Here is a 15,751-nt window from a genome sequence, read left to right on the forward strand (position 1 = left end):
ATCATTAAATTTTTAATTTAAGTCTCATAATATATTAATTCATTTATTTCTCTCCGTATTCATTCTCTTCTCTCATCTACACCCAACAATAGAATATCATCATAGTAAATAAAACCTGTATTTGACAGTTTGGCAGTTCAAAAATAAGAGTGCTCCGATCGTCAACAAACTTTACAGTATTACTCGCAAGGTCAATCCGAAGATTCCCTGAAAAGTTCATTGAAATCAGTCCAGCCGTTTCGGGGCCTATACTGAACATACCCACACTTTCTGATGTTTCTGATTTCTTTGATTTGACTCAACACGCACGTCGCGTTGGGTGTTTAATGCCATTTTGTTTTTAATTAAAACAGAAATTACCAAAATATCCTTCCCAGTTGTTTCTAACATTCGGACACTAATTAAATACTTCGGCTTCATTTCACAATTAAAATGTTTTCCGAGGCGCCGCCGTTCGCGCCCTGCTTCACCCACAGTAATTGAAGAATGGTTACATTCATCAATAAACCACAAAGAGAAACTCACTTTAACTCAACAAGAAACGATTCAAAATCATTTATACATTTCAATTGTAAATCTAATTGAGAAATGAGCGTAATTACCAACTAATTACAAAGAAAAAACGACTTTAACTCGTGCGGAAATAACAGAGAATTGCTCGAACGAAATAATCACTCGACGAGAAAATGAGACTCCTTTTATTACTATTTTCATATAACGTAGTACTCAATTGAAAATAATTCTATACTCTAATGTCCTAACGTCCAAATTCGAATGTCGGATTTACTACTTTAAGTCTGTATAAAAATTGTTTTGTATCAAAATTATTTATTGTTAATGTAAAATATACTTTATCTGCTATGACACATGGTTTAAATTATGAGAACAATATTTTACTAAGCAACATTTTATGCGGATGTCCCGATAACGTACAAGGTGAAATAAACTTTAAAATTCACGAGATAAAGCTGACTTTAGTTTGTCTGGAAAATTCAAAGACCGTTAATACGCATGTGCGGTCCTGATGCTGAATCTAGTAGTTGAGGGTTGTAGTGGGGTGCATAAATGTATCGATATTTTAATCGACATCCGAGCTTACGATACAAATATATTGTTGAAACCAAACACATCGATATCGATATATTCAAAAAAACCTATGCGTTTTTAACTCCCAATGTAATTTGATATGGATATTTTGTGGTTCATTATATTTTTATGCACATGAAATAGCGCCATCTAGTTCTGTAATTTGGAGACCGCTACAGATGTTTTATCAAGAAACGTTGTGCATTTTGGTAGATTTTATAACAGATTACAATATTTATACATTATTGTGATCTACGTCAAAATAATAAAAAATTTATTACAGTCTCTAAAAGATAAATTCGACTTCGAAACTGTAAGCACAAAAGTTATTATGCAAGTTTTGAGGCTGTGATAAAAAGGATTTTTTATTTCGTACCAGAACTTTATAGGCTTAGTAAATAAACTTAGAATAACGTCGGAATGACGTTGTCACTCGAAGTTTAACCTACAGCGAGCCGCGCTAAGGAACTAACTAACATAAAAGTATTATTGAAATACGACATTCCCCATACGATAACACCGGGTCTTATGTCTATATATATCTTCTCTTTTATCCTATTAATGAAGAATCGATCTTAACCTATCGATACAGATAAAGTATCGGTACAGATCGAGTGCTACTTCACTCGTAGCACGGCGGAAGTATCGATATTGCGCAGGATATCGATACTACCCGCAGGTCCCTAGGCTTAGCTGATGCCTGATAGCTCAGTGTTCGGAGCGCTGTCGTGTCGAGCGGTCGTGTCGCGGCGCCCCGCCCCGCGCAACCACCTGTTCGAATCACAAAAACAAACACTTTTCCCGCACGGGCACACTTTAAAAACCATATTTTAAACACAGTTCACCACATTTTGATTTATTAATAATCAATTTCAATTTTAATTTCAGTCGAATATTTCAAACGCGCCTTTGTACGGAGGTAACGCTTTTTTACACTTTTTTCTATTGAAAGATGGGTTTGATCGATTAGAGCTGTATTTAAAGCTTCGGCTAAGGTTTTATCTACTACTCTTTGGGGGTAACCGAGGGTCGCTACCCTTTTAGGGGGGACAGCTCACGCACCTCTAACTTTCCAGAGTTATAGGCTGGTATGAATATCACCAATCTGCACTGAACCAGCGTGATGAAATAAAGCCTTAACCTCTTTCCATTGTAAGAGAAGGCCCGAGCCCTGTAGCAAACCAGTTATAGGTCCATGTGATGATGAATATCACATGCTTCAACGGTGAAGAAAAACATCGTGAGGAAACCTGCACGCCTGAGAGTTCTCCATAACGTTCTCAAAGTTTACTTACTCGGCCAGCATGGTAGACTACAACCTGAAACACTTCCCATTATGAAACGAGACCCGTGCTCTGTAGTGCGCCGGGAATGGGTCGATGTGATGATGGGTTGTAAACAGAATACATTCTACGTATACTTATCTTGCTACATTTATATTATAAATCGTCGCTTAGACACCGCGTAGCTCAAATAAGCATTGTCATCGCCATCATTTCAATTGGCTTCCACTGTTGGAACTCCCTACAAAAGACCTATCTTTTGTAGGAACTTCCATAAATATTAAGGTCCCGAAGTCCATCGGTTCTCCGAGCTATGTCATTGCCAGTTCAGCTACGCGACTCGCTGAGCTAGCTAGTCGGTAACTCTAGTTCTTCTACGGATCTCCACATTTTAGAGATTCTCCAAGCTCTCTCCATGGCCCGCTGAGTGAGCCTTCTTTTGAGGCCCATAGTTGCGACCACGTCTCAAAGCCGTAAGTCATAACTGGCAACACGCACTGTTCTGCAATAACCATAGTTTTTAGGATATCAGAAATGACTCACTCCCTAACGTAGGTAACAAACAAACAAACAGAAACCTTTGTATTCCGTCGCTTAGCCTACGATAGCGCGCAAATGATATAACCAAAGTTTTCAAGGCACAGACAAAAAACACTGCGATAATCAAATAGAAAAACAACCCATAAATATTGCTACGAAAAAACTTTTATTTGTAACTAGCTTCTGCCCGCGACTTCGTCTGTGAGAACTTCAGAATTGGGTCTAAAACTTGGCTCGTTCATAATTTTACGGGACGGGACTATTTGAGAGATCGGTATGAAAAGAACATGTCCTTTTCCATAGCATAGGTGACATGCATACCAAATTACAAAGCCGTCTGCCCACGGTTTAGCTAGCAATCAATTTTCAATGTTCCCTCGGGAGCTACTTAGGAATCGGGATAAAAGGTAGCTTATGTTTTTTTCCACGTCAAAGGCTACATGCATGCCAAATTTCATCCAAATCCGTTAAGCCGTTTTTGCGTGATTGAGTAACAAACATCCACACATTCACATTTATAATATTACTAGCTGTTGCCTGCGACTTTGTCTGCGTTTGATTTTGTTTTTTGGTGTGGCATTAAATTTAGTTGTAGATCTAAAAAAAATTAAAGTATTCAGTATCGCTAAGCCTTAAATGAGGGGTTTGCTGCTGTCCGCTGAGGAGTTCTGTCCTCTATCTCCAACCACAGTTTGGGCAAAATAAAACACATATCATAACCTCTATAGTACGGAAATAATTATTTAAATCGGTTATAATTTTTCGGAGTTATGGTGTAAAATCGTCAAACACTCATTCCCTCACCCAAAGGGCGGTTCATTTTGGAGAGGAGCTTAATGTCGGGATAAAAAGTATCCTCTATTACTTCTAACACTTCCAAGAATATGTGTACAAAGTTTCATGAGGATCGGTTAAGTAGTTTTTGCGTGAAAGCGTAACAAACAAACTTACATTGACATTTATAATATTAGTAGCGATAGGGATAGCGAAGTAGGAGGTGATAGATAGGTAGGACACTAGGATAGGTTCATAATATTAAAAATAAATAGGTTTTCTTAGCAATATTACTGGATTTTTGCGTAGCTAATAATAAAGTGTTTTTTGTTTGCCCTGAAAAAAGTTTGTCTGTTTGTTTGTAAAAACTATTACACAAATCTTAACAAATTTGAGTACAGATTGCCTGCATCCAAGATAAGGATCTAAGGATTCTTTTCCATTCGGAACATAATCCAGAAACCGTTTTCGCGGGATAAAAAACCTTTGTTAAATATGACCTTTGTTAAATATGAATACGAGAGTTCCAAACGCACCCTGGTCTAACAAGAGCCCACAACAAACTTAGCCGGATATTTTTTTTGCTATCACCATCTCACAGTAAATTAATATTAAGCTATGAAGTTAGTTGAAGCTGCAAGAGTAGGAATAGATATAATATTCGCGCACACTTCAGCAGTTTCTTGAAATATGTTTATAAAAGTTGCACCGCTATTTTTGCTTAAAACAGTTTGTTTGCATGTTTGGTAGTAACGGTACAATTGAAAATATCTTAGCGTCAGTTTATTTATTGAGTAAGGTAAGGTTATGTAGCAGAACGCTACGTCCCGTAGTTCACGCGGGTGAAATCGTAGGACAAAGCTAGTTTTTAATATAACAGAAAATACTTCACACCAAAACATATTGAAAACATTTCTTTTGTACATAATTTAAAAAACCAAACCTTCGTAACCTCAGAACTCGGTCATTTATAAACAGATTGAAAATTGAAAATTGAAAAAAAAAATTGTTGTTTAAGATGGTATAGTTCCCATGTGGTCCCATTTCCTCCAAGTCAGGATCTATTTAATGGATGCTGTAGAAATTGGGAACTCTTCAAATATTATAGGGACACTTATAACGATTTGAGTATTTTTTTTAAGTAACCTGACCATTTGCTATCGAAAAGCACCAATTGGTCAAATGAAAAATACTTATTATTTGGCATTCGGCTATTATAACATACTCGTAGATATGATTCCAAACTTAAAAATAATTATGAATGAAGCGTGAAATAATTTTTTGACCAAAAAGAACCGACTTTGTAATGTACAACTAAAAAGCTAAAGATAAATATTTTCTACAACATTTTTAAGTCGGTGCCAAGTAAAATGTAGAAAATGTTATCCTGGCTACTATATAAAAAGGAATACGAAGTATATAATCAATACATAGTAACTTTCTACATTTTACTTGTACCTAAAAATGTTGTAGAAAATATTTATTTGTTGTTCTTTAGTTGTGATAAAGTCGGTTATTTTTGGTAATTTTTTTCATATATAGAAGCAAGGAAAGTGCCAGTAGTTTACTAAATATTGCGTAGTTCCAGTGGCCATCTATGGACATAAACATTTGCGGTGAGTTAAATATTATTATTATTTCTTTAAACTATATTATGGATCGCTTATTGACAGAGCAAGACTTCGCGGGGCATGCAAGGAACACGAAAAGCTGCAGAAATCAAATATTCAAGTTATTTTAGCTTCACTTAGCAGCACTCAGCGTCTAAAATAAGACAGTTAGGTATGATTACGTCTAGTGTATCGCGCAAAGTAGCGCTCATAGCGTGACAGACAGACAGGCTGGCGGCCTTTTTGTATTACGTGGGGGTAAATAAACTGGCAGTCGCTCGCGACTTTATCTGCTACAACTTATTTTAAATACATTTTTCTCACACAAAGCTTTATCCGCTAGTGCGTCGCATCGCATATTTTTTTTAGGTTATCTCTAGAAGAAAGTTATATTATTTTAAGAAATTAAAAATTTTAAGCACTTTTGAAACGTCAAGTCTATCTGTTTGTAGTGACTCTTCCACCAGATCGGAAGGCAGATTCTATTGAGAAGAACCGACAAGATTGCGCTTTCACAACATCATTTCATAGTTTAACAATCTTTAGAATTTTTCTGTTTTGTGAGACTGTTCCAAGCAGCCATGTCGTTAAGGAATTCGTCAATCGTGTAGTAACCACGATTGGTTAAATGTGTTTTTATATCTTATATCTTTCTTTTATCTTTAAACGAGCAATTCTTGTATATATATAATTCGAATCTCGGAATCGGCTCCAACGATTTTCATGAAATTCAGTATTCAGGGGGTTTTGGGGGCGAAAAATCGATCTAGCTAGATTCATTTTCAGAAAATGTCATTTTTTGTGTTTTCCGGTAATAACCGATTTGGTGCAGACGAAGTTGCACGGGTCAGCTAGTATTGTTTAAACTTAGGTAAAGGTAGATCCAATATTACCTTTGTATCATGTTATAAAAACATATACCCATCCCCACAAAGGATTTCTGTATTTTCTAAGACGATATGCAGATATCACTAATTTATGTCCGTTTCTAGTAAGTCGATTTTTCATATCGACTTTTATTATGTTTGTGTATATATGTTTATTACTTATGTTTTGTTTGATAAAGATTATATTATTATAAGTATATTGCCAGGCTACTGTAAGTATCCCTACTTTTTTTAATTTGGTACGAAGGGATTCGAGTGAGTAGTGTATCTATCGATCGCACAGCTCTTTTCTGTAGTATAAATATAGTTTCTATATCAGCAGCTCTGCCCCATAACGAGATCCCATACGACATTACACTATGGAAGTATGCAAAATAAAAAAGCCTAGAAAATATATACAACCTATAACCTCCCTCAAGAATCTTAACTATATCGTTTTGATATATATTTCTCCTGCCTTTGTAACTAAACTCCTCGGAAATGGCTTGACCTTTTCCTATGGTAGTTTGTACTATATACTCAAGAGCGTGGCAAAGCTTCAAACGATACGCTAAAGTCCCTTGTGGGAACCGGCCGCTCGCCGGTGCAGTCACGGATAAGTCGACTTTGTTGTATTAAACTACGGTTATAACGACCGCCCTGGTGCAACAGTGAGTGCTGTGAATTTAAGAAGGAGGTCTTACTTTCCCGAATGGGCAATTTTGAAATTTATTATTCGTGAAATATTCTCGAGGAGGCTCCGGCCGTGGTCAGTTACCACCCTACCAAAAAAACCTACACGTCGAAACCAAGCAAACCAAGGGGTATATGACTACCATGCTCCCTAACCGGCTAGTCCACTACCATCTTAGACTGCATCATCTCTTACCACCACGTGAGATTGAAGACAAAGGCTAACCTGTAGTAGAATAAAAAAATCGGTTGTCTGTAACGTCGGTTTACGGACGATAGTTGAACGTGACAACGCCATAAGTAATACTGATGGAATGGTTGCATTTTACAAAAGAAAATTTTAATTTTATTTGTTTGATAGATATTTTGTATGGATATAGAGAAGTAGGTAGATAGAAATCACAATTGAATTGATCAAGTTACATTTATTTGTACGCATAAATACAATTATGTAAATTTTTTATCACAACTGACACCACATTCGCTTTTCACTGCACTTCATACTTGACGAAAACATGTAAATGTATTATTGTATAGCAGCTGTCCACGCGGACGCATCGCTCACTCAAGTAGGAGAGAGACAGATGTGGAACGCAGAGGCCGACTGTGCCTCTTTGTCGCTCGTTCCACGCTCTCGCTTGCACTTCAAGCCTTAAATGGAACGCCTCAAAGTGAGGTAACGCCGCATGAGTCATTCGTGTGTGCAGCTGGCTCCATGGAATTATAAGACGTAGTCACGTCAAAAAAACCTGCGATTTTGTCCAAGTACCTAAATGTTAGTTACCCTTCTTAAGAAAGGTAAATGTACTACTTTTCGCGTTTTGTTTTAAAATAATCCCTTAGTAGAAACAGTTGAGTTGGCAGATGTGAGACATTCAATCTAGGTTCAGTGCAGAATTTTTTTATATGTTGTGTTTTCATTTAAAATAAAATCTGGAGTCGTTTTTAAAAAGAACCAGTTTTAATTAAGTATTGTTTAGGTGTAGTCTCGTTAACTTCTACTTTAAATATCAGACTGCAATGAATTAAAAAGTATTTCTCTTCTATATAAATACCCTCGATGATAAAACTATTCATTTAAATAAGAATTATTACTGCGATATTAATGTAAACCTCTATTTTTTCTACCGGCAATTTGACAAACGACTAAGACACCGGGAGGTATCTTTGCATCGTTGGAGTCCATGTAGGACTGCGGTGCATCTTGCTTTTTCGGATGGTCATTTGCCGATAACCACCTGAGGGGTTGCTACGGCGTCACCGGGGGAGTGGGGCGAACGCGAAAGCTCGCCATGAGAAGAGCCCCAGGGCTCGACGACATCGGGGCGGAGAGTGGGAGACGTCGACCCGAGGGTGCCTCCTGTCCTCCTCGAGGACTCGGACCTCGGCTCGGTTCAACGTTAATCTGATTGGTGGACTTTTGGACTAATCATTGTTAAGTCCGAACACCCCCGTGACCGTGGTAAGGATCCACGTCTGGATGACGTCAGATGAGGTGCATCGATAATGCAGTCGTATTTATATCAAAATACCCACCAACTCAATGTCATGAACATAAATATCTGGCAAATATTAATTTATAGTTTATTATTTACCCACTTTATAAATTTACTGTAACAAATTATTATAGTACTAGCTGTTGCCCGCGACTTCGTCTGCGTTTGATTTTGTTTTTAAAGTATTCAGTATCGCTAAGCTTTAAATGAGTATAGTAGTATATATATATAACATGTGACTGCCAATTAATTATAGACAAATAATTTGAAATAAAATAAAATTGCGACTATGATCTAAGCTATCCTATCTCTTAAGTTGGACCAGACTGCTCACGGTGTACCAATTTAATTTTAAATCGGTTAAGTAGTTTAGGAGTCCATCGCGGACAAACATCGTGACAGGAGATTTATATATATTAAGATTTTGCGACTCAACTTTTATAGTTGGATATGTTTCCTCCCGGACTTTTTTTATAGGTAATAATGATTACTTTAATCGTTTAGTACATAATATTAATGTATTCTCAGTGCACGTACCTAAGGAATTTTATAGGCAAAATTTTGCTATCCTTAATTCGATATTAAGGATAGCAAAATTTTGCATATAATCTCTTTCATAGCATTTTAAAGGCATCGCGATAACTGAATATAGTTTATTAAAATACAAAGCGAGCGAATGCAATGAGGCGATTACTAATCTTCAAAATGACCCATTCGTTACGCAATAAAACCTAAGTTGACATTAGTAGTACCAGAGAGAGGAGCAACCAAGAAGTTTGCCGAGGTATATTTAGATGAGACGCAGGAAAATGTTTTCATAAAGAGTAAATTGTAAATGAGGTACCAATGTATCCAACTCCTGGGCATTTATTACTTTAAGTTGGAGAAAGAATCTTAATTTAGTTAGGAGTTCTTACATAAGTTAACCGCAGAAAGTTTTCTTCTTAAATTCTTTTCTCTAACAGCTCGTTAGGCGAAGAGTTCTATTTTATTATATTTCATATCCTGACTGAAATCAATGATAATATATTATTTGAATTATTATTTATATTAGTGTTATTATTATAGAGGAATTTCAGGCATGCGGGTTTCGTCACGATGAAATTTCCTTTACCGTTGAAGCAAAAAATAACCTAGGGTACAATAAAGAACATAGGGCAAACTTTTAAAATATCAGTACTTTGAAAAAGTGTTGTTAAGTGTCTCTCTGATACTGTTAATATATACTTAGGTTTTATTGCTTAACGAATGAGCCGTTTTCAAGATTTGTATTCGCCTCAATACATTCGCTCGTTTTGTACTTTAGTTTCATTCATTCAGTATTAGTGCATTCAGTAGTAGAGAAGCGGTGATAGCTTGACTTCACTTTCGGGGGCCGGGTTCGAATCCCAGCACCTCTAACTTTACAAAGTTACGTGCGTGATTAAAATATCACTTGCGTCAACGGTGAAGGAAATTATTTTTAAGTTGATATGATGATGTCTAGTGTATGACGATGTCTATGTCTGTCAGCTGTCGCGATGCCTTTGAAATACTCTCTGTAACATTTTCTCTATTAATTCTTACTATTCTGGTTTTTTCTGTGGTGCAAAATAAAAGTGTATTTTTTCATAAATTCATTCATACCTTTACAAACCCACCGGCGATTATTTATTCAGGCAGTTATTTCGAAATCGCAGAAAGACTCTTCAATTTTATTCATTCGTAACGATGTAATGGTTTAAAAGGATTCCGTTGGCCGGAGCGCGTGGTACTGTGAGAGTTATCAAATACATGAATATTTCATGGCACGTAGAGCGGCCAACTAATTAGGCCCAACTGGCACGCGCATGTATGCCAATATTGGGCGGAATGCCAAATCACTTTCTTTTATGTGTGAACTAATTTGGTTTCTAGGGACCGTTTACGAGAAATCCATCTTGGCGGATATATTTTCATAAAAGGATCGATCGAGATATAAGTTTTTCTATAGTAAAACACATTTTTGTTATCATGGCAGTGTGGTGACGGCAGATTAGACTACAGCTGATATCCCCACCCGTTCTCTCCCTGCGGGTGTCGTACGAGGTGACTAACGGAATATAACGGAGTACTAGAATCTACTGCGATCACAGACCCGTCTGCCCAGCGTACTGACTCCTACGTGTATACGCATCAAGAGAGTGATTCAGTCGAAGATGGTAGCGGGCTAACCTGTTACCAATAAGGCCCTAATCGGTTTCTACGCGACATACAAACGATAAATCGCTTTGCGGCACGTCTGTGTCGGTGGTAACTAGCCACGGCCAAAGCCCAGACCAGAGGCAATCCAGATATTGTAAATCTATCGTTACAGTACATTTATAAAGTAGGCATGTAATTTAACTGTTATAAATTCATATTTGCCAGATATTTTAATAAATGGTTTTTAAGAAACACTTAAAATTATATTTGATTAACAACCCATGTTCATGACATTGAGTTGGTGGGTATTTTGATATAAATACGACTACATTATCGATGCACCGCAGTCCTACATGGACTCGAACGATGCAAAGATACCTCCTGGTGTCTTAGTCGTTTATCACTATTTTAATAATATTTTTAGCAATCATAAGGGAAAATGATTCGACCGAACCTCAATAGGTTTTATTTTACTTACTCGATAAAAATTGGAATATTTAGTGTATTATACAAGTAGTTCATTTTTAGGTACAGTAAATTTATAAAGTGGGTATATAATTAAACTTTTGATAACTATAAATTAATATTTGCCAGATATTTATGTTCATGACATTGAGTTGGTGGGTATTTTGATATAAATACGACTGTATTATCGATGCACCGCAGTCCTACATGGACTCGAACGATGCAAAGATACCTCCCGGTGTCTTAGTCGTTTATCACAAATTTGGATATGGCGGAGTTGTGACGAACGCAATAAAAAGATTCCCAAGTATTTATCTATGCCAATTACACACGATAAGAAAAAATTGCGACAGCCATCTGCGACTTACCTTGTTCACTTGTTCTTGGGGGTGGCCTTTCTTCAATGAATAATAAATTACCTCAATTAATATAAATTAATAACCTGAGTTATATCATGGATTTCCGTAAAGTAACGCCTGTTTTTATCCAAATAAACAAATTGACAAACGCACCCCACCGCACTTTGCTAGGTTGGATTCCCGATTACATTATGAGTCTATCTGAATAAAGAAACCTTTGAGTTTGTCTTCGATTACTATTTCATAATCCTCGGGAATCGGTTCAGTATTTTTTAATCCAATTATAGCAATTTAATCATGGAAACTCGAACCCCGAGCGCCGCGAGAGAAAAATCTTTTTCCCGTCCGTTTCTCTGAAATCACTCGCAGGAAAATGGATTTATGAATTATACTCATAACACCGAACACGCGTCGCTGGGAACGGAGAGTTTTGATATTTCAGTTTTCAGCCGGAAAAAACATTTCTTGGTTCTCCTTTTACGGATTTCCAGTTGAAAAAATATTCCCGGTATTTATTTTTCAGTGACGTGAAATTTTAATTTCGGAGCGCAGTTTTATTTATTCTATGACGAGTTAGTTCTGCACTGCGCATTCAAATGCGTATTCTGTAACTCTTCTGACAGTTTCAAAGTCAAAGTCAAAGTCAGAAACATATTTCTATAAGTAGGCCTAGAGACGGCACTTATGATGCGTAACATTCCATAGAAAATATGTATATGTTAAACTAGCTTTTGCCCGCGGCTTCGGTCACGTTAAGTTTTTCAGAGGTTTTCAGAGGTTTAAAAAAATGTCTTGCTGCTAATAGATAAGTATGAACGTAAATAACTTAAAAAGAAACCTTCATATAAATTTTCATCCCCTATTTGATGCCTTTGGAGTTGGAATTTTTATGATTTGTGAAACATTACTTCTTTATTTTTAATCGAAAACCTAAAATCAAAGTTTCATGGATGTAACTTGAAAAATAAATTGATAAATGAATAATTTTATACAAACTTTCATCCCCCATTTAACCCTTTTAAGGTTTAGCGAAGGTTAAATTTCAAACAAACTTAGCGGATTGTTTTTTTTTGTTATCACCATCTCACATTAAAGAAGCAAACTGGTTAGAGCTTTAATTCACACCCAAGCATTATTATCGTGCACAGAATCAATTACTTTCAACTGATAAATGGTAAGAATTGACTAAACGTTTGTTCGAGAAACAACTCTAAAGTGGAGTGGTTTTTGATGATTCAATATAAGTCGTGTATAACACATAGTACAAGCTTGGAGTAAGACAATTAGCGTGGTTTACTGCTTTGGAGAGCGGTGAACCCGCCGTGATCGTTAAAGCCCGCTATTCCGCATCGCCGCAGCGTGGTGGGTGTGGGAGAGAGTGGACCTGTGACCAGCAGTGTGACATAAAGATAAAGTAAGTGGAAACTGGTAATTCTGATGCAAAATAACCTATTTACTTTGTCTCCAGTTTTTTGGATCTTTCTATATTTTTTAAAACAACCGAAAAATATATACAGCTGGTATCGGAATTACGAAGTAAGTGCATAAGTATATTTTATAAAAAAAACCCGGTAAAAAAAAAACCAAAGTGGAATATTTATTTTTCCATACAATGTAATTCAAAACATTCAAAGTGTTTACTTTTGACAACCCCATTGAAGTTAAACGACCGACACGTGCATAGTACTTACGCTAGGCGACTCATACCTAATAAAGTGACAGGAGTCACTTGATTTTACTTTTGCATGTGATGTTAGGGCTGTATCTTTAATTAACAACTATGGCAATGGTTTACTCACAAACTACTAGCGTTTCGGTTTCACAGATAAGTTTCAGATACAGCAAATAACGTAATTATAAAGCCTCTGAACCGTTATGAAAAACCTGAATTTTGAACAGTCAAGTACGTCTGTTTGTAGCTACTCTACCACCGGTTCGCAGGGTAGACTCTACCGAGAAGAGCCGGCAAGAAACTCAAGTTTTATTATACAAGCAGCGATTATGAAAGTTCTTTAACCAATAGAAACAAAAACTGAAGGACTGTTTCGCGGTACTTGGATTTGCATACCCCTCGTCGCTCGAAGGGGGACAGATCGCACTTTTCCCATTTGTCCCCGTGACGGGACAGAATAGGGGGACAGATAGGAATAATTCCGAAGCGGGCGGGTAGCTCGTGATAAATGTGGATTGGATATGAAACGAACTATCAAAATGAAGCAATCACTGCTCTCTCGTCGGTAAAATTGTCTAATTAGACTAATAGACAGCAGGTCATGTTGCACCGGACCCACTCGCTTTGACCGCAGAGCCTCGCTACCGGACCGGCTACACACCAGCCACTGGATAGGCGTTATTATGAAAATTAGGCTTCATTTGCTATACTCCGCGAAAAGCAGGAGAATCTGTATGGTGTAATTTATAATAAATTCAATCTTTATACTCCACACCAAACAGATCCTCGGCAATGTACTCTCTACGCACGTTTCCCTCCGACACCGGAGCATCCTCAGGAGATTGTTTACAATGAGCAACTGTTAATTCAAACATTTGACTTGAAAATAATGAATATTACTACTCAGAGTCCTAAATATCCCATGCTATGCCAGTATTCAAATAAATGTAAAATCAATAAATTCAATTTATTATTTGCATTTAACATTGTAGGTACATATGTTTGGTCAAAATCTATGACATGCAAATCTTAATTTACATCATTTGTACAATAACTAATCAAAATACGTCGATAGAATATAACAAAAATGTCATTAATTTTGCTGTGGAATAATTATAATTATCAGATACAGTATGAGGATATTGATTTTTCAGAGGATATTGAGTTGAATAAATTAACCCGGCTAAGTTTGTTGTGGGCTCTTCTTAGACCAGGGCGCGTTTGGAACCCTCGTAGCTTTAGGTTTAAGTTGGCGAACGAAGTTATCACCATCCCCTTACAATTATGTAAACAAATATGTATGAACGCTTCATAAGTGCCTGTGATAGGCCTATGTGAATAAAGAAATTTTTGAATTTTGAATTTGAAATTTAAATTCCTTTTCCAGGTTTGAAGTGTTACATTACCGCCATCCCACCCAAAGGACACATGTAGCCATAAAGCTTTGCAACCTCGCAAAAAAAAGGCGATTTAACTACGATAAGTTAAGAATTGGAATTTAAAAAAGTCACGGTTAAATCTCAACGTGAAATAAAAGTTTGTATGGGACTTTACCAATCAAAAGTTGTACTAGAATAACAAAGGCAGTTTTAAAATATATTTTTAAAACAACATGGTGCCGATTTATTAAAAAATAAATTCTCACACTGCTCCGAGCCCTCGTTTAACTCCGCCATCTTGTACACAATCAATTATAATTTATTTTCCCGCCGTAAATCGCCGCGAATTTTTCACTCCATTACAATTTTGCAACGCCTTTGTTCGGAGAATATTACAATAATTGTTTTATTGAAGTATCTGCAACCTCCCCGGCGCAGAGGTGGGCGCTGTGGTCTTCTCCCGGGTTCGAGTCCCGGTAGGAGCCATTTTAATTTTTTTATCAAGGTCTGTGCTGGTGGTCTACCTACCACCTTATCGTAGACGTACCCATTGTCAAGTGATTGAGTGTTCCGGTACGATGCCGCGTAAAACCGGGGTATCGTCATCATCAATTCAAGCCATTACCACCTCACAAAAGAGCACGGGTCTCTTCCGACAAAGAGTTTAGGTTGTGGCCCACCACGCCCGCCCCGTGCGGATTGGTGAACTCCACACGCTTTTGAGACCATTATGAAGAACAAGTTGAAGCAAGTGACATTTTAATAATTAAAATATTAGGGTAAATAGGTGTAATATATGTGCCGCGTTGTGAAGGCAGATTAGACTACAGCTGTTATCACCACCCGATCCCTCCCCGCGGGTGTCGTACGAGGCGACTCAGGGAATATACCGGAGAGCGGACAGCGTGCTCTGTGCTAGTACCAGCATCTACTGCGATCACAGACCCGACCGCCCAGCGTGCTGACTATGAGCAAACTCTCCGGTCGAGATAGACCTTTAGACCAGCAATGTGGTATTACAGGCTATATTGATTATATAACCCTTAGAGCGGGTAGACCCCCTGACTGGTTAGCCCGCTGCCATGTTAGACTGCATCATGACCAGGATGTATTGCAGTCAAGAGCTAACTTGGAACAGAAGCTACAGAGCGGTCTCGCTTATTTATAGAGAGTTTATTCAAGGCCCGTTCTCTGGCAGTGCGAGTCAGCTGATATAATATTTAGCAGCTTACACTGACATATGGGTCAAGTCCTACGCGCTTGTTATAAGTAGAGATGCGCATTATTCGGTTTAATTCTTCCGAACCGGTGGTAGAGTCACTAAACACAGACAGACTTGACGTTTCAAAAGTGCTTATATTAGGC

General features: G+C 37.3%; 1 protein-coding gene across 1 annotated transcript in view; it reads left to right on the forward strand.

Moving 5' to 3' along the window:
• The first annotated feature begins 1,942 nt into the window (after positions 1 to 1,942).
• Positions 1,943 to 15,751, forward strand: part of LOC120635681 (Kv channel-interacting protein 4-like) — a 64,713-nt gene continuing 50,904 nt past the window's right edge. Inside the window, exon 1 of the mRNA XM_039906779.1 lies at positions 1,943 to 2,005. The gene's annotated coding sequence lies outside the window, so the exon portion shown is untranslated. The remainder of the gene's footprint in view (positions 2,006 to 15,751) is intronic.

This window comes from Pararge aegeria, chromosome 27 (assembly GCF_905163445.1).
Source record: "Pararge aegeria chromosome 27, ilParAegt1.1, whole genome shotgun sequence".
Lineage (NCBI taxonomy): Eukaryota > Metazoa > Arthropoda > Insecta > Lepidoptera > Nymphalidae > Pararge > Pararge aegeria.